Source organism: Rhinopithecus bieti, unplaced genomic scaffold (assembly GCF_001698545.2).
Source record: "Rhinopithecus bieti isolate Rb0 unplaced genomic scaffold, ASM169854v2 scaffold_4553, whole genome shotgun sequence".
Classification (NCBI taxonomy): domain Eukaryota; kingdom Metazoa; phylum Chordata; class Mammalia; order Primates; family Cercopithecidae; genus Rhinopithecus; species Rhinopithecus bieti.
The window spans coordinates 5,360,726-5,383,606 of NW_016804694.1; the positions used below are offsets into that span (position 1 = coordinate 5,360,726).

A 22,881-nucleotide genomic window follows, 5' to 3' on the forward strand; every position below is an offset into this window, starting at 1 on the left:
TTTGTCTTCATGCTCTCCCTCTCCTTGCCTCACAATCCCTACCAGGCTTCGGTGTATGATGTTTCTGTCCCTGTATCCACGTGTTCTCATTGTTCAACTCCCACTTATGAATGAGAACATATCATCCCTATTTTACCAGTGAGGAAACTGAGGCAGAGTGGTTACATCACCTGCCCAGGGATACATAACTAGAAACTGGCCACCTGGACTCACCATGCCCTTAACCACTATTGCACACTGCCTCGCACACATGCCTCCTCACTCACCGGATTCAAACACCCAGGTGTCCCTGGCACACGGCAGGAACACAGTCATGCAAAATGATCTTAGGGTCGTTGTTTTTTTAGATAGGGGACTTTCAGGAGGCCCACAGGGTCTAATAGGTATAGTGGGGGAAACCTGGGCACCTTCTCAGGTAAGTCGAGAGCCTTGTGTATTTGTTTCCTGGTGCTTCCATAACAAATGGCCACACACTGAGTGGATTAAAACAACAGAGATTTACCCTCTCATAGTCTAGAGGCCAGAATTCTGAAATGAAGGTGTCATCAGGGCCATGTTCCCTCAGGAGGCTCTAGAGAAGATTGCTTCCTTGCCTCTTCCAGCTTCTAGAGGCTCCTTTAAATCCTGGGCGCTCCTTGGCTGTAGCTGGATCACTTTAGCTTCTGCCTCTGTCTTTACGTGGCTGTCTTTTCTGTGCCTGTCTCTTCTCCTTTTTTTGTCTGTTATAAGGACACTAGCATTGGATCTAGGGCCTACTTTAATCCACAAATTTTTTTTTTTTTTGAGATGGAGTCTCACTCTGTCACCCAGGCTGGAGTGCGGTGGCGTGATCTCGGCTCACTGCAATCTGCAACCTCCGCCTCCCGGGTTCAAGCGATTCTCCTACCTCAGCCTCCCAAGTAGCTGGGATTACAGGGGTGAGCCACCACATCTGGCTAATTTTTGTATTTTCAGTAGAGACGGGGTTTCACCATGTTGGCCAGGCTGGTCTTGAACTCCTGACGCCAAGCAATCCTCCCGCCTCAGCCTCCCAAAGTGCTGGGATTACAGTTGTGAGCCACTGTGCCCGGCCCATAATGATTTCATTTTGAGATCCTTATTCCAAATAAGGTCATATTCTAAGGTTCCAAGTGAAATTATCATTTGGAGGTCACTATTCCATCACAAATACTCTTTTGGTTCCAGCTTCTGTTTCTTAAAACAAGAAAATGATACTAGAAGACCCTGTGCTCTTCTGGGTCTTCAAGGACAGTGACCTCAACCATCCCAAGGCTGGTCCTGAAGAGACAGCCCCAGCCACACTCACTCCCATGGTTGCTGGAGACTGGGGCTTCATGGGTAAGCAGCCACAGTGCACCCCATATGTGTAGGAGGAGCCTCCAGGGGTCAGTATGGCCCCAAATTCTCTGGGATGGGGCAGGAGACCCTTGCTCCATGGCAAACCAGCTGCAGGCTGGGCACTAGCACTGAGCCTATGTGTTTGACCAACTAAAGTGCAACAAAGGACAATCGATGTAGCGGTTCTGCTTGGAGATGGCAGCCAGACCTTGAGAGCATCGCAGGGAAGAGAAACAAGGATGTGAGCCCAGTAGGGCCCCTGGAGGAAAAATGGAAAAGGAGGGACTTGGGGGATGGCCTGGGAGGGATTCCAATCCGTATTAGAGACAAGCACGGTCTGTATGATGCTAAGCTGTGTAAGTGCAGGCGAGGAAGGTGTGGGGAGGGCAAAACGAGGTCCCAGGCCTCAGGGGCTGGTGAGGTGTCATGAGATGTGTGCTTAAGGGGTACACAGACAACTTCTATAGGTTGTGCCATCAGTACTGGAAACTGAGAAGTGTTTTTGTTTGAGTGGAAAGATACGTTATGAAGTACATGGAATAGGGATGATGAGGCTGAGGAAGGGAGCCCTGATCCCTTCCCCTAAAACTAAGCTCTTCTCACAGCTGCTTTTAAAGCAATTTCACCTTTCCTACTCTGTCGACCTCTCACTCTTGGCCATTCCACCTTGTTGTACAATTCCAGGGGGCACCATGCTTGATGTAGTCCAGGCCAGCAGTGCTCCTGGGATGTGCTGCCTGTGAGATGGGTCTACCCTTCCCAGGTTACAGAAGGGCAAACTGAGCTTCAAAGAGGATGGGTGAATTGCCCAAGGATGCACAGCTAATTAAAGGCAGGGCCTGAAAGAGTATCCAGGGATTTAGAATCCCACCCAAGTGTTTTGCCCTAGAGTGGTGGTGTGACTTTCCTATAGTTTCTTTCCGCCATAAAATATATATTAAAAGCTGTATGTTATGGTTGCATTGGTATAAGGATGAATGTAGTCCAGGCTAGATTGTGTCTGATGGGCCCAGCATGGTCTAGGAAGCCCCTTCCTGCTGGGCCCCAGCCTGGCCTGATGCCGTTCAGCCCATGCCACCTTCCTGTAACTTAGTCAGACTGGGCCTTCCAGGCCCCACCCACACTTGGGGCCTACATTATAAAGTATGCAGGCCTTTTTCCCCTCCCCACATTTACCGAAGTTCTCTGGGATGGTGCCTGCCTCCTGTCTGCCTCCATGTTTCTCCAGACTTATCTCCTCCAAGAAACCTTCTTTGATAACACAGATGTATTAGGAGCGGCCACTAGAAATTCTCTTTGTATGGAACCATCTTGAATTCTCTTTGAACCAGTGTCTCCCCAGCCTCACTGTAAGAAAGGCAGGGCCCACGTTCTCCTGTGTGTATGCAACACCACCCATCTATACTTCCAGCAAAGCCTGGTGCAGAACTGGGCACATGGGGAACCCCATAGGTGCTGAGTTAGCAGGGGTAGCCCCTAGGTCAAACTTGCTGTTTCCCATTCCCTGCTTTCCACCTGGCAAACTTGTACACACCCTTCAAAGCCTCGGCTCACCTCTCCTGGTCTCTAGAAGCCCTCCTTCATAACTTTACAGACAGAGTTCATCTCTCTACTTGCCCGCTCCCCTTAGTTCCCAGCACAGGCTCCATGGGAAGAGGATACAATGCCTTCTTCACTTTCCTTGGCTGTTTCGCCACCACACTGGGGCAATCCTGAGAGCAGGCCCGACCCACAGCCCAGGACAGGCCTCAGATGTTGGTGTCCCGATGGACATCTTCTGCCCCAGTCCAGCTCACACTTACTGGCAAGCAGAATCAGGAGTGGCATCCTATTTCCAGCCTGCCTGGGCTGGACCCCAAGGAATATCTCAGGCCTGCTACAAAGTAGCCTAGACATCTAGTTCCCCAGAGTCTTTTCCCACCTTCTCCTTTAATTAAACTCACCTTCGACTCTTGATGATCAGGAAATGGATTATCTAGGTCAGCAGTCTCCAATCCCAGTCACACATTAGACTTACAAGGAGCTTTTACAAAATTCAGTGTCTGGCTTCCCGCAGATCAATTACATCGGGATTTCTGGGAAGGGGACCCAGAGTGAGTATTTTGGGTATTTTTTAAAAGGCTCTTCAGGTGAGTCTGATGATCAGAGGGCTGGAAGTAACTCATGCTGGTGGTGGTTTTCTAATTAGAAGTGTCTGCCTTTTGTTCTCATGATGTCTTAGTTTTAGCTCATCTCCCGAGTCAAGGGCTCTCCTTGACGGCTGGTTGGGAAGAGGTCATGGTTCCTAGAACTGATGGAGATCTCAAGGGATGGTGGGACCTCGCTGCCTGCCTTCAACAAGGTTATCTACATTGTCTGTGGTCCCAGGAGAAAACCAAAACTCAGAGAGGTTAGGTGCCTTTCACAAGGTCACACAGCCAGTGGATGGCCACAATGAGTTATAAATCAGGTTATTTCAATAAAGATTTGGTGGTGGGCTGGGGCAGGGGTCAAATGAGGCTCCAGAATGGCATTGAGTGCACGTTTTCCCAGCACATCACTGGCCTTCCCAGCAGGCACTGCAGGAACAGGCAAGAGTTAGCTCCATTTCCCTCAGTAACAACTCCCTGGTGGCCTCAGCTAAGCAGCCAGCTTTGGGCACATCCTCTCCTGGTTGTCTCCTCCTAGGAAAGAGATCCCAGCTGGAGGCGCGCTCTCCCCTCCCTGCTCCTTCTAGAGCATTTTGCTGAAAGAGCTGCAGGCAAAGCTCTTTAGCGCCATGGTGGTGAGTCATCCGTACCCCTCTTTAGAGACCCGACGCTCCTCTCCAAGCCCAGGAAGGAGAGATGTTTAATTTATCAGACAATGCCACAAGATGTTGTTTACATGCACACCGGATGTAACACAGACGCAGCAAACCGTGAATATGGTAAACCTGTTTGTGGCTTCTCCTCCGTGTCATAATTAAAGAGACAGTTGATTGAATCACATGTGCAAAGTGGCAGCATCAGGGTGGGAAGCCACAGGGATAAGCCGGCACCAGGGGATGTAATGTCCTGTCCCCTGCTATGCCAGGGCGCACCCCTGCTGCCATCCTTTTCCTCTCAGATGGAATGGCTGTGTGCCCTGCTGCCCTGTACATGCTTCTTCTTCCTGTCTCCACCCCTGAGTTGGGGTCTGAGCCCATACTCTGTGCTATCATCTTATTTGGTCCTCAGAATAACCCTAGGAGACCAATGCTATTATTGGCCCATTTTACAAATTACAAATTGACAAAAAGCACTAATAATATTAATTGCCACTATTATCACCACCACCACGGTTAACATTTGTACATATTTACTCTGTGCCAAGCTCTAAGTCCCTTATACATTCATTTAATCCTTGCAATAGCCCAGTGAGTAAGTACAATTAGTATCCTTATTATACACATGGGGGAAACTGAAGAACAGTGAGGTTGAGCAACTTGCCCACAGTTACACAGCTAGAAAGCAGCAGTGAGGAAATAATCCATTCACTGATGGAGTGAGAGCAACTGGAGATCCAAGGGTCAATGGTGTAGACAGCCCACCCCTCACGGAGCAGGTGAATTAACCTGCTGAGTACCTCAGTAGCTGAACCAGGGCTTGAGCTAGGTACTGTGGTGTCCTGAATTTGGTTTCCTTCCTGTCTGACCATGCTATCGGTCCTTTCTGATATGTACATGTGTGCATGTGTGTGTGTGTTCACACATGCACATTTGTGTAGAGTGTGAGGCCACATTCTAAAATACATTTTCTATTGATACATTTAATTTGGAACCAGCTAGTGGTTTTGGCTATCCAGCTGATCACCTGGTAGGGTTCAACAAATAAACTAAGGAAGTCAAACTGAATTGAATCTAGCACCACTCCTTTCTCTGGGCTTCTAGGGACTGGAAATGTACAAAATTATACTCCGAAGAGTCGGTATAGGCAAATAGTTGAGGCGCAGGTTCTGAAATTTTGTCTGGCTTGAAACCAAGCTCCCACACATACCAGATAGAAAGCCGTAGGCATTTGCTTCACTTCTCTGTGCCTCAGTTTTCTCATTGCAAGGGGAGATGATAATGGTTCCTATCTCAGAAGTTTAAGTGAATATTAAGTTCTTAGAATGTTTGGTACCCAGCACTCAATAAATTACAGCTCTCACTATCATCTTCATCACAATTAATAGAAGCGATGTCTCTCCCAACCTCTTGCCAAAGCACACTTGGGGAGATTCCCTGTCCTCCAGCCGAGTCATAGCAACCACCACTCAGAAGAGGGCTTCCCATTCCTGAGCTGACAGTGGCTGCAGTGCCATGGGCACTGGGCCTACAAGACAAGGCACAAGGGTTTTAGTGCCAGCTCTGACACTAGACAAGTCGCTTTCTCTCACTGGGGCCTCAGTTTCCTTATCAGTAAAATGGGGAGCTTCTAAGCTACTTCTGCTAAGTTACCACTAAGTAACTTTCTAAGATCCCTTCTAGGTCTCACTTCCTAAAATTTCTAGGAGCCTCCCTCCTGTCTCTTTCCTGCTGTGGTCCCCTTTCCTGGGAGAAGCATAATCCTGAGTGTGTTTTGCTAAAACAACATGAAAGAAGGTCCTCAACTTCTAGATAAGCAAGCTGAGACTCAGCAGGAATCCAGTCAAGTTCGTGGCAGGACTGACCTGGGGCTCGGGTCTGCTGGCTCCTCGTCATCACCACAGAGCCCACCTACGAGGCTCCATGGGGGTTTGAAGACCATGCGAGGGTGGAGCCTGGGCCACATTCCTCCTTCTCTTCAGCACATGAGGCCCTGCCAGCCCTAAGAGTCTGCGCTGCTGTGAAATAAGTTTGGAAAAAATAATTTTGGCTTAAAGCCTGTTAATTTTTTCTAAGGCCTACTTCTAGGAAAATGTCAAGGATTCCTGAGAATTGATGTTTGAATGCAGACACAAATCTACTTCCCCTTTCCATGTCTTTACACAAAATCCTCATGGCCTAGTAGAAAGGATAAAAGTAAACACTGATTTAATGCTTGCTGTATACCAGGCTTTCTTCTAAGAACTTTGCATGTATTAACTTATTTACTCTTTATACAGCACTGGGTGAGTATTATTATCCCTGTTTCTCAGATGAGGAAATGGAGGCCAGATGGCTCCATTTACATGACTAGATATTGATGAAGCTGGGATTTGGTTCCACTTGTCTGGCCAGGAGTTCAGTTCAGGCTCTTTTTCTTTTTTCTTTCTTTTCTTTTCTTTTTTGAGATGAGGTCTTGCTCTTTCACCCAGACTGGAGAGCACTGGCACAATCACGGCTCACTGCAGCCTCAACCTCCCTGGGCTCAGGTGATCCTCCCACCTCAGCCTCTGAAGCAGCTGGGACTAAGAGCATGTGCCACAACACTGGCTATTTTTAAAATTTTTGTAGAGATGGGGTTCTCACTATCTTGCCCAGGCTGGTCACAACCTCCTGGGTTCAAGCAATCCTCCTGCTTCGGCCTCCCAAAGTGCTGGGATTACAGGTATGAGCCACCGCACCCAGCCTAGTTCAGACTCTTAACCACCATGTACATCAGGGATTATGCTTTGGAGTCGGGCAGTCTTAGATTTGAATCCTGACTCCTTGCCCTGCTTGCTGTGTGGCTTTAAATGAGTCTCTTATTTCTCCGGGTCCCACATGCCTCCCCTGGAAATAAGAATAAATCCCTAGCCTGAAGGGAGGGTTATGATTAGGACTTATCGATGTCACATGTCACCATGTCTCATATGGGACCAGGTGGAATACAAGCACTCATTAAATGGTAGCTATTATTTGTGACTTAAAGGAATATCAGACTGCTGACTGGGCACTTAACTGCAAAACCTAATGATTCTGAAATTCATAGTAGCTAAGATGGAGTCTAAAATAATGTCACCTATATGTCTGGAGGGAAGAGGCTTAGAAAAATCTGGGCTAAACATCCACAGAGAATCTCTCTAGAATGCTTACATATTAATTGCAAGTGCCATGCTAATTTGAGGGAGTCACCAATTGCTGATGGGCCCCTGACAAGCATCTGGGTCTGTTCAGGAACATAAATCTTCTGAAGGCTTTAGTTTTGAAGGAAGAAAAGCATTTATTGGGCTGGGTGCAGTGTCTCACGCCTATAATCCCAGCATTTTGGGAGGCCGAGGCTGCAGGATCACCTGAGATCAGGAATTCGAGACCAGCCTGACCAACACGGTAAAACCTCATCTCTACAAAAAATGCAAAATTAGCCAGGTGTGGTGGCACATGCCTGTAATCTCAGCTACTCGGGAGGCTGAGGCAGGAGAATCACTTGAACCCAGGAGGCAGAGGTTGCAGTGAACCGAGATTGTGCCACTGCCCTCCAGCCTGGGCAACAGAAAACGACTCTGTCTCAAAAAAAAAAAAAAAAAAAAAAAAAAAAAAAAAAAAAAAAAAAAAAAGAAAGAAAGAAAGAAAGAAAAGAAAACCATTTACTGAAAAGCCGTCCCTGGTTCAGAGTTTCATCAATACCAATAGATCCTCTCTCAAGGATCAAAATCAGTTTGCTTTGAATTTGCTTATTTTTTTTTGATGGGGATGGAAAGCACCTTTGAGAAACTGAGACCCTGGGAGTCTGGTGTACATGTAAGCCCAGGGAATAGTCCACGAAGGCAAACCTAAGGATAGGGCTCGCCTGTCCCTTCCAGTTGTCCAGTGACTGTGCTGAAGGCTCCCTGGGTGAGGTTAGGGTAGCAGAAGGGCAGTGTTCAGATCTGAGAGGTTCCTGTGCCCAGGGCCAGGAGATGAAGGGTGGAGACTCAGTCCCACAATCCTGTCATCCAAAGCCTCAGTTTCACAGCCCTAAAGTTGAAGATCGCTGAAATGCTACAGCACCAGGCTAGACCAAGCAATGATGCTGTTCTAAGTGCTTTACGTATGTTCACTCATCTAATCCTTCCAGCAACGCAGTGAGCTGGATCTAGCTATTGTGCTCATTTCACAATGGGGCAACTGAGGCACAGAGCAGTTACCTAGCTTGCCCAAGCAGCTAGAAGGGATACAGGGTTCTGCAGCCAGGGAGTGTGACATGGGGGCTGGCACTTGTATCCCTTTGCCCTTTGTGTTAGTGTCAGTTGCCATGTAGAAAAGGAGCTATTGTCAGGCAGGGGTGGGGAGGATGGGACTTGGGAAACCTTGGCTTCTGAAACTCACTCCTCCCGGTGGGTCCAAGTCTAAAGAGGGCTTCTCTGCTGGTCACTTGGCAGGACATGAATAGAACCAGACCCGGATGACAAGTCCCATAGAGGTCTCAGGTTCTCAAAAGAGGTCCTGGAACACAGATGGATGGACCAGAGTCAGGAGAAGATGCTAAGTTCTGAAGACCCCTGGGGACCACATGGAGGAGCCTCCACCATGTGGATGTGAAACCACATCCTCCCCTTGGGGGAATCCTGGCCCTGACACCCCCACCTGCCTGCCCAGCCATCTCCAGCGCTCCCCAAGATCTCTACTTTTCCTTCTGGCAAGGGGTACAAAGACAGCAAATAAAACTGCCAAACTTTTATTTCTTTTTCTTTTTTCTTTTTCAAAGATGTCCCTAGTCTGTGGTTGTCATGGCAACACCTACTAGCTTCTCTGAAGTCAGCACTCAGCTCCCTTCACGGCCTCAGCAGCCTCCCCCACTGCGCCCTCCTTCTGCACACCCCCGCTCTCGCCCTGCCCATCTCAGCTCCACCCTGGGCCCTGCCTCCCGTTCCTGGCCAGGCCAGCTCCCTGGGGATGGCTCAGGCTGGGGCGGAGGAGGACTTCAGAAGAACTCAGAGTACAGGCAGATAAGTGACAGTAATGAGCTCCCGGGTGGTGCAGGCCTGCCAAGGACTCCTGGACATGATTAGGGCGCCTAAGGGGCTGTGCCCACTCCACTGCCAGCTCCCTGTCCCTGCTGCAGCCACTGTCCCTCTGTTCCCTTGGCCTCTCCCCTGTTCTTGGAGCTCTCACTTCCTCCGCCAAAGCCCAGAAGGCACCAGGGTGGTTGAGAAGAAAGAGTCTGTAACAACTCATCAGCCCCTTACTTGCTGCCTGACTCTGGCAAGTTATTTCACCTCTCAGACCTCACTTTCCTCATCCACAAAATGGGTGCCTAATACTTACTTTAAGGGTTGCTGTGGGGCATAAAATAGAAAATGTGTGTCAATACCAGCTACACCGTAGATGTTAGAGTGATGCCATTACCCATCTCTGCTTTTCATTTCCATCTTCCCTTCTCCTACCATCTTCTCTCCCCTTGAACCTGGGTTTCTTTGCCCTCCCTGCTCTGTCTGCTTCCTGGACTTTCCCACTATTGCACTGGCAGAGTTGGTGGCACCCTAATGGCTTCCACCTTGGGGTTCACCCATGCTTCCCGGGGTCACAGAACTTCTTGGGGAAGGTGAGGTGGGAGGTGCTTGATCTGCAGAAGAGACAGCTTTGACCTCTGATGGGAAGCCAATGAGGGTACAAGAACAACAATGGCAACGGATCCATTTATTGAGCACTTACTGTGTGCCAGCCTCTATTTGAGGAGTTTTTCACAAATCAGCCCATCTAATTATAACTTCACACCTATGCCGAACTTACTCTTGCTGTCCCCATTTTATCTCTAGGGAAACCAAGGCTCAGAAGTGGCAGGAAATGAGGAGCAGTGATTCCATGATGTGGGTATGACAGGGAGGAAGGAAGATTACCAGGCAGCTTCCAGACGGAAGCAGGACTTCCTTCCCTCCCTTTACCCTCAAGTCTCAGTTAGGCTTTGAGACAGGTTCTGACATTATATCCCAAATCCCCTTGAGGAGCATCTGAATCCCTGAAAGCATCCTTGGTTCCAAGTTCAAGGTCACACACAGTCTCCTGCCTGCCACATCATCCTCCCTCTTGAGCCTGTCAGCATTCTTGGCTCAGAGAAAATAGCCGCCTCTGTCCCCTCTCCCTGCCAGGAGTGCGGGCTGTCTTAGCATGCACAGCAGGCAGAATTTGCTATCTCCTTTGGCAAAACTTTTACCAACGGGATCTTGAGGGGCTTTCTGTGTACCTGTGCCAGCTCCAGAGGGTCAGGACCTAGCTATGCCCCTCTTGCCACCTCTGCTTAGCAGTGAGACAGTACCAACTGCCTCCTCATCATAAAGGAAATAATTTCATTCCAGAAGGAAGGATTTATGAGAAAGCAGGCAGTGGGCCCTGACAAGGATGGAGTGTGGCGCTGATCCAGGAGACAGGGTCACCTGAGCACTCTCATTTTGGAGGCCTCTGCCAAGCTGTGTGATCGGTGGCTAGTCTCTAGTTTTCAGCTGTCTAATCCAGGCCCAAACTAAGGAGCAAGGGCTCCCCAATGGATCCTGCCCCCACCCCCTGAGCTCCAAAGCAATCCCTCCTGCCAGCTTCTCCAGAGGGCTAGTCTGGTGCCTCTCTCACTGTAATGTGCACACAAATCACCCAGGGGACCCCAGAAAAGAGCAGATCCCGGTTCAGGGAGGCTGATGGGCCCTAGATGATGTACTTCTGTGCTCCCTGGACTCTGATCCCACTAAGGGCATACTTGGAGGGGCAAGGGTCTTGGCTCACTGGAGCCACACATGCTCCTCCACTCCAACCCCTGGGATCTATTCCTGAGGAATTAGATATCAGATCATTGTTCTCAGCTGCTGACCACCCATCATCCAGGCCTGTACGGTAATATCTCCAAGCTAAGTCCACGAGCTCAGAGCCACGAAATGCAATATCCGATCCTTCCCTCAGAAGGATGCAGTCCTTGTAGGCCCCTCTAGCTCTTGTACATTGAGAGTATGTCCAGGTGAGAGCTGCCCAGGTGGGCTCTGCTATCCACACTTGCTCCTCAGCCTGATCAGACAGAGGCTGATGGGGTTCAACAGAGATCACAGAGTTCTGAGAAGATGCAATGAGAGTTTAAACGTAGCCTTGACTACTGTAAGAGACCCCGAAAAAGGATTTGAGGGTCAAAGTGGAGCACTCACAGAATTCTGCATTCATGTTTGTCATCACACTCCAACCTTGTGTAAGAAAGAAAAATTGTTAACCTACTTCCTCTTCGGTTTACTACTCTAGCTACAAAAGGGGCATTTTTCAGGCAGGTTATGTCTATAAAATGTTCAACTATCAGACCAATGTGTCTGTGCACACCCAGACATAGAAGGATAGACACGATGACATCTCAAAGTAGCTCCCAAGTCAGCGCGGAAATCTATGAATGTCCCACCCTCTCCTGGGCATCACGGAGAGAAAAAGCCCCTTCCCTACTGCAGTTTGTGGTTTTGACTTTGATTAAATCTCGAGATTAATTTTTCCCAGTGACAGAGTGGCCAGCCTGGAAGCCATAATCCCTTCAGTAGTTCAACATGTTTATGAGGGTGAGAGGATGCTTAATGCTGCAGTTAAAATGCTAAGCTGAGTAATCAGTTCATTAGAAATTTACTCAATATGTTTGCTGTCTACAGCTGGGCCCCACTCCCCTGGACAGAGATAAATCAGCAGACAATGCAGCTAGTGACAAGATAAACTCCTCCAACATCGAAAGCAAGGCTCAGAAGTGCCCTCTGACGGAGAAGAATTCTCTGGCCCAGTGCCCCTGAGGTCTTGGACAAGGCCAGGCTGCTCCCTAGAGCTGGAGAGAACTCTTGAGGTAGAGTGCACCCAACGTCTGGACTTTAAGCCCTGAAAGAACACAGGGCAAATCAGGAAAGCTGTGGCTCAAGGTCGCTTGGTTATCATGGGCTGACCAGCCAAGGGTCTTGGTTTAAGTGCCCCCAGAAGGAGATCCTGAGACAAAGATTCAAGGGCACACAGTTGATTTGGGAGGTGGGCTTTGAAAACCTGGGAGGGGAGTAGGGGAAGTGAAAAGGGAAAAAGAACGCAGCTAATAAATGTGTAATTAAGCTAGTTACAACAGGGGTAGCTGGAACTCAGCCCCACTGGGGAACTCAGAGGCGGTGCAGACATTCACATTAGTGCTACCCTTCCCTCCTGCGAGGCGAGGGTGCTGGAAGGTGAGTGCCCATCAGTCATTGTTTGAGGGCTGCTCCAGGGGCATAAATTTCTTGGCCCTTCTGGCCTATGTACTTTTCTGGGCAGAATGTGTAAGTCTAGAAGGCCCTCAAGTCAAAGATGCAGGTGTGGGCAGTGGGCCGTGGGAGTGGGGCTGATATGAACTGAAATTGTAAGGTCTGAGGGGAGATAGTGTGCCGTCCACAGAGGATGAGCAGAATCAAGTGGGAATACAGCACCCACCCAGTGAGTAATCTTAGAAGGAACTCAGGGCCCCTGGGCTAATGGGTTTCACCTCCTGACTGCAAGAAGAGCAGGATGCATCTCTAACAAAGGGCGGGACCCCTGAGCCCTGGAGCACAGAGATTCCTTGGGGAATTCAGCAGGTAGTGAAGCCTTGTGACAGATTCCTTCAGGGTTACGATGGGCTCGGGGGGATGGCGGGAGGGCATCTCAGCGGATCTGTGCCTGGATAAGGAAGGGGTAGAAGTTTGGAGAACTTGCTAGGCACTTATCTGGGTGGAGAATGAACAACAGAAGTGTCCCGTGGTTAGGATGAGGCCGCCTCATTTGAAATGTTAATAAATCATCTGGAAAAGGGAGTTACGCAGTGAAAGCTGGGGATGTGCAAATGGCACTAAGTTTTTTGAGGGAATGAAATGTCAAGCCAATGGGGATACGCTACAGAATCCCACAAGGGTGTGTACGAGTGGGCAGAAAAGTGACAGATGAGATTTGGTGTGGGCAAGTGTAAGATAATGTATTTAAAGACATATCTCAAGTGCTGTATGACTTCCTTCTGAGATGATGCATGCCACGGTGGTTTTATTTTAGGAAGAGTAGGGAGGGAAGGGGAACTGACATTTATGGTGTGGCTACTAGGTGTTCACAGGTTTTATCTTCTGGATGCAGAGTGAGGAAATGTGGTTCAGAGGGGCAGAGTAAATTGCCCAATGTCACACACCTGGGAAGGGATGGCGTTGGGATCCTGAGTCAATCTATGTTCTTTCTGGTCTGTTCCCTGAGGACATGAGCCAATGTGTAAAGTGGCCTGAAGACCACCAGGCGACAGCCATGACAGGGATTACTTCTGGGTCTGCTTCCTCTCAGGCCTGTCTGGCTCAGTCTCTTTTGCTGGTCTTTCAGTAAGACCTTTTTTGCTTTCTGCTTCCAGTAAGACTCTTTTGCTTCTGATCCTTCTTGGCCTTCTCTATTCTCTTTCCCTGGGGGAGGTCATCCAGTTCCATGGTGAGTAGACCATTTTATGCCAATGAGCCCCAAGTCCATGCCCTCAGCCCTGGCTTCACCTGAGCTCCAGACTCACCATTTGAATCTCACTGACATCACCACTGGGATGCCTCATAGGTGCTCCAGACCTGGCAGGGCATCAGTGAGTTCTTGCTTCTCCCCTTACACCTGTTCCTCCTGCAGCCTTCCTCATCTCATTAAATAGCAACTCCATGAGCCTATCCTTCCATCTCTGAAAAATGTACATGTCCCAAAAAAGTTAGCAGATGGGAAAGAGAGGTGGGCAGATAGCTGTGAAAGGTGCATGGCCACTGACTTTTGGAAATATGACCAGAAGGGATGGCTGGAAGCCCAAAGAACTGTGAAATTGATGGGGAAAAGTCAATGGGTTTCATTAGTGAATCCAAGGATGGTATGGCTAGGATTTGGAAGTGTAAAAAGACACGGCAGGATAAAACCAAAGCAAGCTACCAGGCTCACTGTGTATTGCCACATGGAGAGCCGCTGCCCACCTTCCCCAGCTGTCTGCTGGAGGTATCCTGTGCCTCTCATCCAAATCCTACTTTTTCTCTGCATCCCCTGAGCAGTCAGAATCACCCAACACTCCTAACCCCCTTTCCCCGATCTCAGCCTTGAGCCTGGTGTGGGGTGGAAGCCCCAGATTCCTCTGGCTGGTGGGCGGGGTAAAGGCTCAGCGTAGCAGTCCCTAGGCCCCCCAGTCACAGCAGCAGCCCCCAGTTTTTCCCTAGGCACGGGTTGAAAAGGAAAGGGAATGTTTTCTCTTGTTGTTGGGAAGACGAAAGCCAACCCAAAAAAGCCATAAACTCACTGGATTGGAAAATGAGAAAGTAGAATAAATAGGCTCTTAGGAGGGAAATAGGTCTTCCCTGCTCTGTGAACAGAAATAAACAAGGAGAGCACCTGTAAGGAGGAATTTACACCAGGGAATGGGTGGCTTGGCCCTGCCCAGAACCTGCAAGGAAGGGGTTCCAAGGAGCCCTGAATCTTCCTTCCAGACCAGACCTTTCTTCTCCCACTCTCCTGGCCACCTCCTTGGACCCCCAACCCCCACCACCATCCACACCGACTTCCATTCCCTCTGCCTTGCTCCTTCCTGACACCAGCACCCCCATGAGAAGTGGTCCTGTCCTCTGCTAAAATAACCCACCTATCCTCCAAGCCTCCCTCCTGTGGGAAGCCTTCCTGGACCTCTTGCTTCTGAGAACCTGAGTCCCAGGTATACAACAGACCAACTCTCCACCTGTCCCCACCACACCCTAGGCAGCTGCCTGCCATTCTGTCCCTTGACCAAGCCATTTATCAAGCCTTCTGTGGCCCATAGAATGTAATTATTCACATCTTTCAAGGCTCAGCTTCAACATCTCCTCCAGGAAGCCCTCCATGATCCCTACAACCTTTAGGAGGACTTAAGGCTTCCTCCCTGTACCCACTGAGTATTAGGGGTAGTTCCAAACCTCAGGTCTGGTATGAAGGAATTTCTACCTCCTCTGCCTCCTTGAGGGCAGGTGCATTTCCCTATCCCTCAGGGTTTCAGGGTTAGAGGATGATTAGAATTAGGGAACATTCTAGGAAGTGTAAAAAGTTAGGAGCAAACCAAAGGAAGGGAACTGACTCAGTAAAAAAAAAAAAAAAAAAAAAAAAAGTAATTGTTGGTGGAGAATTGAACTGATAATGTTGAATTTTATTTTGCTTTCAAGGTGTTGGCATAAAGATTTCACATAGCACTAAGCACATAGCCTGCTGTAAAGTCCATTCCTTCTACAGATATTTACCAAGCACCTCTCTCACCCCCGTCTATACCATAGGCACACATACACCTCACAGCACACCAGGAACCAGCAGGCACTCCCCACCCTGCCTGCCTCCGTCTCACTGCCTTCTCTGCATCCCTGCTGTCACTTTAGTGTATCTGAAATCCATTAAAGACCTCCCACCAGAAAACAAAAACACGAACGACAGAACACTAGAGTACCCTGTTCTTCTAATCACCAATTCAACAATCATCACACTTCAGAGCTGGAAGGGGACTTGGAATAAGCTCATTGGACCTCTTAACTCCACAGATGGTGAAACTGAGGACCCAAGTGGGGCAGTGCCCATCGGAGGCGTGCAGTTAAGAAGAGGCAGAGGCAGAGACACCTGCAGACCTCCTAACACCTGGTCTCCAGGCTCTCCTCAACCCACCTCAGCTTGGCCCAGTGGAGGGAGATTGTGCCTGGAGGAGGTGGCAGTGTCTGGGACACACAGGGGAGGAGATGGGTGAGAAGGAGGAAAACTGGGGGAGGAAGACAGCAGCCCAGCCTGGGAAGGGCTTGGGGGATGAGGCAGGGCTGCCTGGGTGCTGATGAGGAGGACTGGGAGGAGGGCAGAAGGACACACTTAGAACTCGGAGCGAACTCTCCTTACCCACCCTTCTCACCTTCCCTCAGGGTCTGTCTTCTTCCGCTTACTTAGGGAATAATAATGACAGAAAGGTGGAGAGTAGAGACAGAAGAGAGGACTGACCCACATGTCCTCCCTCCCATCTCTGTCCATCTGTCTCCATCTACTCACTCCCCAACCATGACTTACGCACTGCACACTCTATAGACATACCCGGGTGCCCCCAGCTCATCTCCCCATTTGCACCACCTCAGCCCCAGTTGCTGCCCCCCAAGTCCACTTCCCCATGACCTCTCTGGCCTTTCTGCTCCTCCCCTCTATGCCTCTCTGCCTGCAGCAGAGGGAGGGCCACTGCTTGCCTGGAGCCTGGAGCCTGGAGCCTGGAGCCCAGCGCCTGGAGGTCAGTCAGTTCTGGTGGGAAGAAGGGCCCAGCACCTACTGCTTTGCAGCAAGCCCAGGAGAGAAGTCAGACCCAGTAGAAGCATATCTCGTCAGGGTTTTGTAGAGGCCGGGGAGGAAATGGGTCCAATTAATCCACATTTGCCTCTCCAGATTGGAGTACAAGTGGGGAGATGGAAGAATTAACCTTTTCAAAAATGTAATTTCATAAAATCATCTTGCTTGGAACAGACTCTCTAGTTATTACTATTATTTATGGCCATGGCCATGCCTCAGGCCACCACCAGTGTGGAGAGATGGAGGAGGAGCAGCGAGGCTGCAGCTGCCTGATGGAGAGAAGAAGGGCTGCCAGTTTGAAGCCCAGGCTCAGGGCTCACGCAGCCACCCTCAGAGCCCTGTGGCCACCAGAGCTCACCTGTGGCTCTCCTGCAGAAGGATCCCCATGGGAATGGATTTTCAAGTCACTCAAGACTCTTACATGAAAATTCATTGCTCTTTGCCTTTCTTCAGCCCTGAGGACACTCTTGGAGCTGCTGATTCCCTGCTCTCCCTCTAGAGCTCACCATGTCTGGCACAGGCCACAGCATATGGCCCACTCTCAGCAGCTGCCCCTCATAGCCAGGCCTGCATTTGCTTGTGCCACCCACTAGCCCTGTCAGGACTGGAACATCAGAGAACCCTGCCACCAGAGACTTGCTCCTGGGCTCAGAGAATGGGCATTAGGCTCCCACTGCTGCCAACCTGCCTGGGGCAGGGGAGACTCCTTGCCTTTCTGGCCCTCTGTTCCCTCCCTGACTTACCGGCTTCCCTGGCTTCGATCTGGCTGCCTTCTCTTCAAGCTTTGAGTGATGCCTCACATCCTTGACTCGTCTGGATCTATGGGCCTCACCTATAAGGTGAGGGGTGTGTGCACGGTGTGCAGAAGGGACAGCCAGGAGGCCACTGTGGCCATAGAGGAGTGAGGGGGAAGAGAAGGACAAAGAGGATAGGGAAGCCACGGCGGTGGAGATGGAGGTCACGTAGGGCCTTGCAGGTCACTGGGAGAGCTTTGGCTTTTACTCTGAGTGAACCTGGGAGCCACTGCAGGATCTAAAGCAGAAGAGGGTATGACATACCGTCACCACTGATGCTCACCTGTTCTCTGGGGCCTGGTTTGCTCAAGCTGCTTCATTGTCCACACCTCAATATCTCTCCTCTTTCCCTGGGACTCCACGAATTTAACAACATTCCCTAGGTGGCCATCTTAGAGTGCACCTGGAGGGCAAGGAAAGAGACAGGTGTGGCCCCTGCGTTTGTCAAGGCCATCACCTTTTGGAAGACACAAGATTTCCTCCCTAGAAGTGCCAAAGGAAGAGTAGCCAGAGGACCCCTAGCATCCTGGCTCTGGCTCCACTCTATTTTGCTGTGTGACTTTGGGTAGGCAGCTTACCCTCTCTGAGTGTCTGTTTCCCTCTCTGGAAAATCAAGGATAGGGACCCTGTGGTCTAAGGTACCTTCGAGCCAAGACACCAATCCTCTGGAATTGGGAGGAAGGGGGAGGATGACATAGGGTCATAGACTAGTTGGGCAGGATTTCCTACATGAAAGAGCTACCCTGAGTCCCAAGGGTGAGTGAAGTGGGATGGGTGGGAAGGTGCAGTCCCTTCCTCTTGCCTGTCCTGCAAACTGCTCTCCTTCCTGCTCGGCTGTCCCCACCCCACAGCTCCCCCTGCTCCCCTCTCCTGGCCCAGCTCCTCTCTCACCCCCTTCTCTGGCACTGAGCTGGAAGCACATTGAACCTGCCAGGTTAAATCAGATCCACATGTGCAACAATTTAACAAGAGATGCATCTGTCATATGTGTGTGGTTTTTAAATAGAGGTTCCTTGGAGCCGGTTGTTTCACTCAGAATGAAAACAATTGATTATCTTTAGAGCCACTGACTGAGGCTTATCAGCCTTGATATAATCGGCCTGGGGTTTCCAGGACCCAGCACTACTCACCTGCCCTCAGGCCTGAACAGCCCTGTTCTCAGGGAGAGGTGGGCATCACTGCATGGCAGCCAGGGGCACCTTCTCTGCTGGGGCCCAGGGCAGAGGCAACAGGACCCCAAGGAGGGCACGGAAGGCCAGCCTCTCTATCATAACCAGAACCAGTTCCCAAGCCCAGAAGCAGTTAGAAGAGGAGAGGAGGGGGTCACAGGAACACTCCTCCCAACTCACTGCCCAGCAGAAGGGAAGAGAAATTCCCTACCCTGGGGAAGCTTCCATTCTAGCACTAGTGTGGTTGGTGGACAGTAACAAGACAATATATATAGGATGTTGGATAGTGGTAAGTGCTTCGGTGAAGCATCAAGCAGGTTACAGGCATGAGGGGAACGAGGACTGAGGAGCAGGAGCTCATTTGGACAGGGTGGTCAGGGGGAGGGGAGCAGGGACACTATGACATATGAAAGAACCAAGCCCTGGTGACATCTCAGAAAGGACATTCAAGGCAGAGGGAAACAACACCCTGGAGTCCTCTATGCACTGGGACCCGACCCAAGGCTGGGTGTCAGGGATGGGAAGTATGTCCCTCTATAGATGCCCCCTGCCCTTGCCAGTCCACCTTGACCTTCTGCCTCAGTTTCCCTGCATGCTACTCCAGTTTCCTGCCAGGCATTCCTCTGTATTTGGAGTCCTGACTTGAACCCTGACTCATCTGGCTGAGGAAATGGCACTTGTCTAATGCTTACCAGCTGCTTCCCAAGGGCAGAGACACTATTTTCTATATCCCAGGCTAGGTGGCATTCCACTGTGTGTGGGCAAACAAGATTCCCAGCTGGCTTTGGGTACTGCCCTCTGCCTTCCCATCTCTCATTTCAGGGCTTAACCTACTGGCCTGGACGTGCTCTCCCATACAGAGTCTGTCTAGCACCAACCCTACAATGGATGAGGCCGAATGGGACACATAAACAGCCTCCTGAGCTCTCCAGCACCTCCAGAAGCCCTAGCTCTGTTTCAATCCTCCTCCTGCCCCTTCATCCCTTGGAGTCTGGTTTCTGCCCCACTGCCTTGCAGCTGGCTTCTGCCTCTCAACTAGACTGATGTACTGCTTGGACAATCCATTTGGCTGGATGCTGGCCTCACCTCCAGACACCAACTTCCAGCTTGTAGGTCAATCCTGCCTTATCCCCATCAAGCCAGGCTCTAGAACCCCAGTCGGGGACCGGTCTCAGGTTACAATTGATCTCTGTACCCTGATCTGGCCCCATAAGGGCAGACATAATCACTAGGTATGTCTATTAGCTAGGCCAGTGTGTCTTTCACTTGAGCCTCACCTGCTGTTCTGACAAGACAGTGCTGTCCTGTGGTTCTGGAAAAGCCCAAAAGGGTGAAATGGACCTCCCCTAGGGACAGCCGGAGAGGAGCTTCCTGCTAATGTCATGGTGAGTCCTGTGTTTACAACACAAAGTAGAGTGTTAGGAATCTTAGGGAAAAACAACACAAGATGGGAAAGCAGGTTTGAAGTAGTTATGGATCTCAGGTCCAGGGTAAGACAGGACACCTGGTTCCATTCCCAGCTCTGTTCCTAACAGGGTCACCTGGGACAAGAAACATTCCTGCTCCTCAAATGTCAAATAAGGGGACTTGGACCAGATCGGCACTTCTCTCACTGTGTGCCATGGAAAGTTCCTCGGAGCCCTCTCAAAGGCTGCTCAGAGTGGAGGTGACAGCAAGGGGCTTAGTTTCCCCACCCCCATTTCCAAACAGCAGGGCTGCTTTCTTCTATTTAAGCTGCCTCAAAATGCTGTCTTTGAATAAGAGTTGAGTCTTACAAATTGCTTTAAAACCACTTCATTAGATGACTTTGAAATTCCAAGAATTAAAGATTAATCATCCGTTGATGACCTCAGCACTTGGCTCCCTGTGTCTCTCCACAACCATCCCTGCCATCATTCCTGACAATTTCATATCCTGGCAGATTACCTGTTCAACACGCAGGCCCCTTAGTCCATTGACCCTCTTAGCACCAAGGACCTCATCCTTCTCTTCAACATCCCCTCACATGGCCACAACCTAGACCTCATCATCATCCATAACACCTCACCTCTGAAAGCTTCATTTCAAGCACCCCCTTGATTGCCATCTCCTATCTCACTCTCTACTCCTATGCCAAATATTCTTCCACCTGATTGAGGGCTCCAATCCATTCATCTTGTTCACTGTTGATGAAACAGTGTTCTTATTTTCTTCTATTACTCAGCCCAGATTTCATGGACCAACCCAAAGCCATCCTCTTCCAACTCCATGCCTCTTCCAAGGGCAACTCTTATTGCCCTTGAACTTATCTCCCTCCTTCATGCGCACCTGGAAATCCCCAACCCTGGTTAAACCCAATTATCCTTCTGCATGGCACCTGCACCCATCAGCTGACTGGCATCTAGAGCCCTCTAGGGAATAACACAAAGACAGGTAGACTAGTTCTAATAACTGGGCAGACCTTTGAAGCTTTCCAGGTAATGTTCCTATACTTTCCTAATTCACTTTTCAACATTTTCCATCATTCCTCAAACCATCATTTTCCCTGCCTGGTCCTCCTCAACAAACAGCTTTGATACACACTTCATAGAGAAGTCAATGAAATCAGAGACCTATCTCTTCCTCAATCCCTATGCTACCAGCTGACTTGCATTTTCTCACTGTCTGGATTATCTCACTGAAAAACATGGCTCCCTATTTCACATCTTAAAAAATAAATTTCCTTTGACCCCATGTTGGCTTCCAGCCCCTCTATGACCCTGAACACCTGTTCATAGCAAAATATTTACTAGTCAGTACCATCTCTACTGCCTCATCCCCACCTCTCTTCATGTTGGGCTTTTACTCCTACTTCTCCATGAAACAGGCATTGATCAAGATCACCTCTGACCACCCAACATCTTCTCAAAGTCAAGTTTCTGTCCTCATCTTGCCCACTCTCCTCATGACCATCCATGCAGTTGCCCTGTCTCCTTCCTGAAGACTCCATCATCTAGAACCCTCCAGGGAATAGCACACAGCCATGTTGACTAGCTCTAATGTATGAGCCAGTCAATTTACCCCCAACAGCATGGGTTGTTCCTTTCCAGCCTCCCTCCTTTGCCAGCTCCCAGGCCTCTCATTGTCAGATTGCCTAAGGCTTGATCCTTAGCCCTCTTCTCTTCTGTGTCTACACTCTACTCAGATAATCGTATTTGATTGTACGACTTCCAACACCTTCTAGCGGATGAAAATTCTTCACATTTACTTCCAGCCCAGTCCTTTTCTCTGAACCCCACTGAAACTACACATCCCACTGCCAACCTGCCACCTCCACTTGGTTATCTATTGGGCACCTTAAACCCAAACAGAAAAATACATTCCTTCTTCTCACTCCAAATATGCCAATACATTCCCCGCTTGGAGCCTCTCCCAATTCAGAAATGGCCCACCGTCCACCCATCCAGATGCTCAAGCCAAAAGCTTAAGAGACATTCTTGATTCCTCTCTTCCTCTCACACCAAAGAGCCCGTCCATCACTAAGTCTCCTTAGCTCTACCTCCGAAATGTATCCCGAATCCAACCCCTTCTTACCACATCCACTGCTACTGCCTGGTCCATGTCACCATCCTCTCTCACCTGGACCACATTAGTCTCCTAATTTATCCCATCATTCTGGTCCACCTCCAATGTGCCCTCTACAGAGCAGCGAGAGGGATCCATCTAAACTGGAATCAGGTCAGGTCAGCCCACTGTTTTAAAATCTTTCAGTAGTTCTCGCTACACCAGGGATGAAAGCCATAACCCCCACTGAAGCCTGCAAGGCCCTGTGTGATTTGGTCTCTGCCTATTCATTTTCCCTTGGGCCCACCCTTGGTCAGGAAGCTCCAGACATCCTGGACTCAGCTCATTACAGTCTTAGAATCTTTGCACTGATTAGTCCTCCTGCTTGGACACCTCTTTCCCTGGCCTGGTCTTCACATGCCCAGCCCTCATCATTCGGCTCTCAGGTCAGATGCAGTGTCCTCAGAGAGGCCTCTCAAAGGGCCCCCTCCCTGACCTCCATCATCCTGCCCCACGTCTGCACTAGTCTATTTTATCTTCTGTATTGGTGCTTAAAAGCATCTTCCTGATTGGTTTGTGTGTTACATTCTGCTTCCTCCTGCTAGAATATAAGATCCTTTGGGACAAGGCATTGATTTGGGTGGTTTCTGACTCTAGTCCCAGCGCTTCAAAAGCACCTGGCACATAGTAGGTGCTTATTTAAAAGACCTAACTAATAATCTCAGGCCTTCAGTTCCTTGCTGATGGGCCTTGAAACTCCAGTTAATTACTCAGTGCCTTCCCTATCTATAATGTAAGGGTTCTCATACCCGACACACCTCCTGGGCTGGTGTCGGGTGACTGAATGTAATAGAGCTTTACAATCTATTGGGCACCATGCAAAGGATTCAGTCCCTCACCTGGATCTGCCAAAAGGGGCATGCAGCTGGGAGGAGAGAAGTTTATAGCATCCCAAAGTAAG

At 49.7% G+C, this 22,881-nt stretch overlaps 1 protein-coding gene across 2 annotated transcripts in view; it reads right to left on the bottom strand.

Annotated features, from left to right (window-relative positions):
- Positions 1-22,881, bottom strand: part of LRFN2 (leucine rich repeat and fibronectin type III domain containing 2) — a 193,594-nt gene that overhangs the window by 79,028 nt on the left and 91,685 nt on the right. Inside the window, exon 1 of one of the 2 annotated variants that reach the window (XM_017870168.1) lies at positions 17,513-17,582. The exons of the other annotated variant lie outside the window; for it this stretch is intronic. The gene's annotated coding sequence lies outside the window, so the exon portion shown is untranslated. Of the gene's footprint in view, positions 1-17,512; positions 17,583-22,881 lie in introns of those variants that run through there. 2 annotated transcript variants of the gene reach the window in all.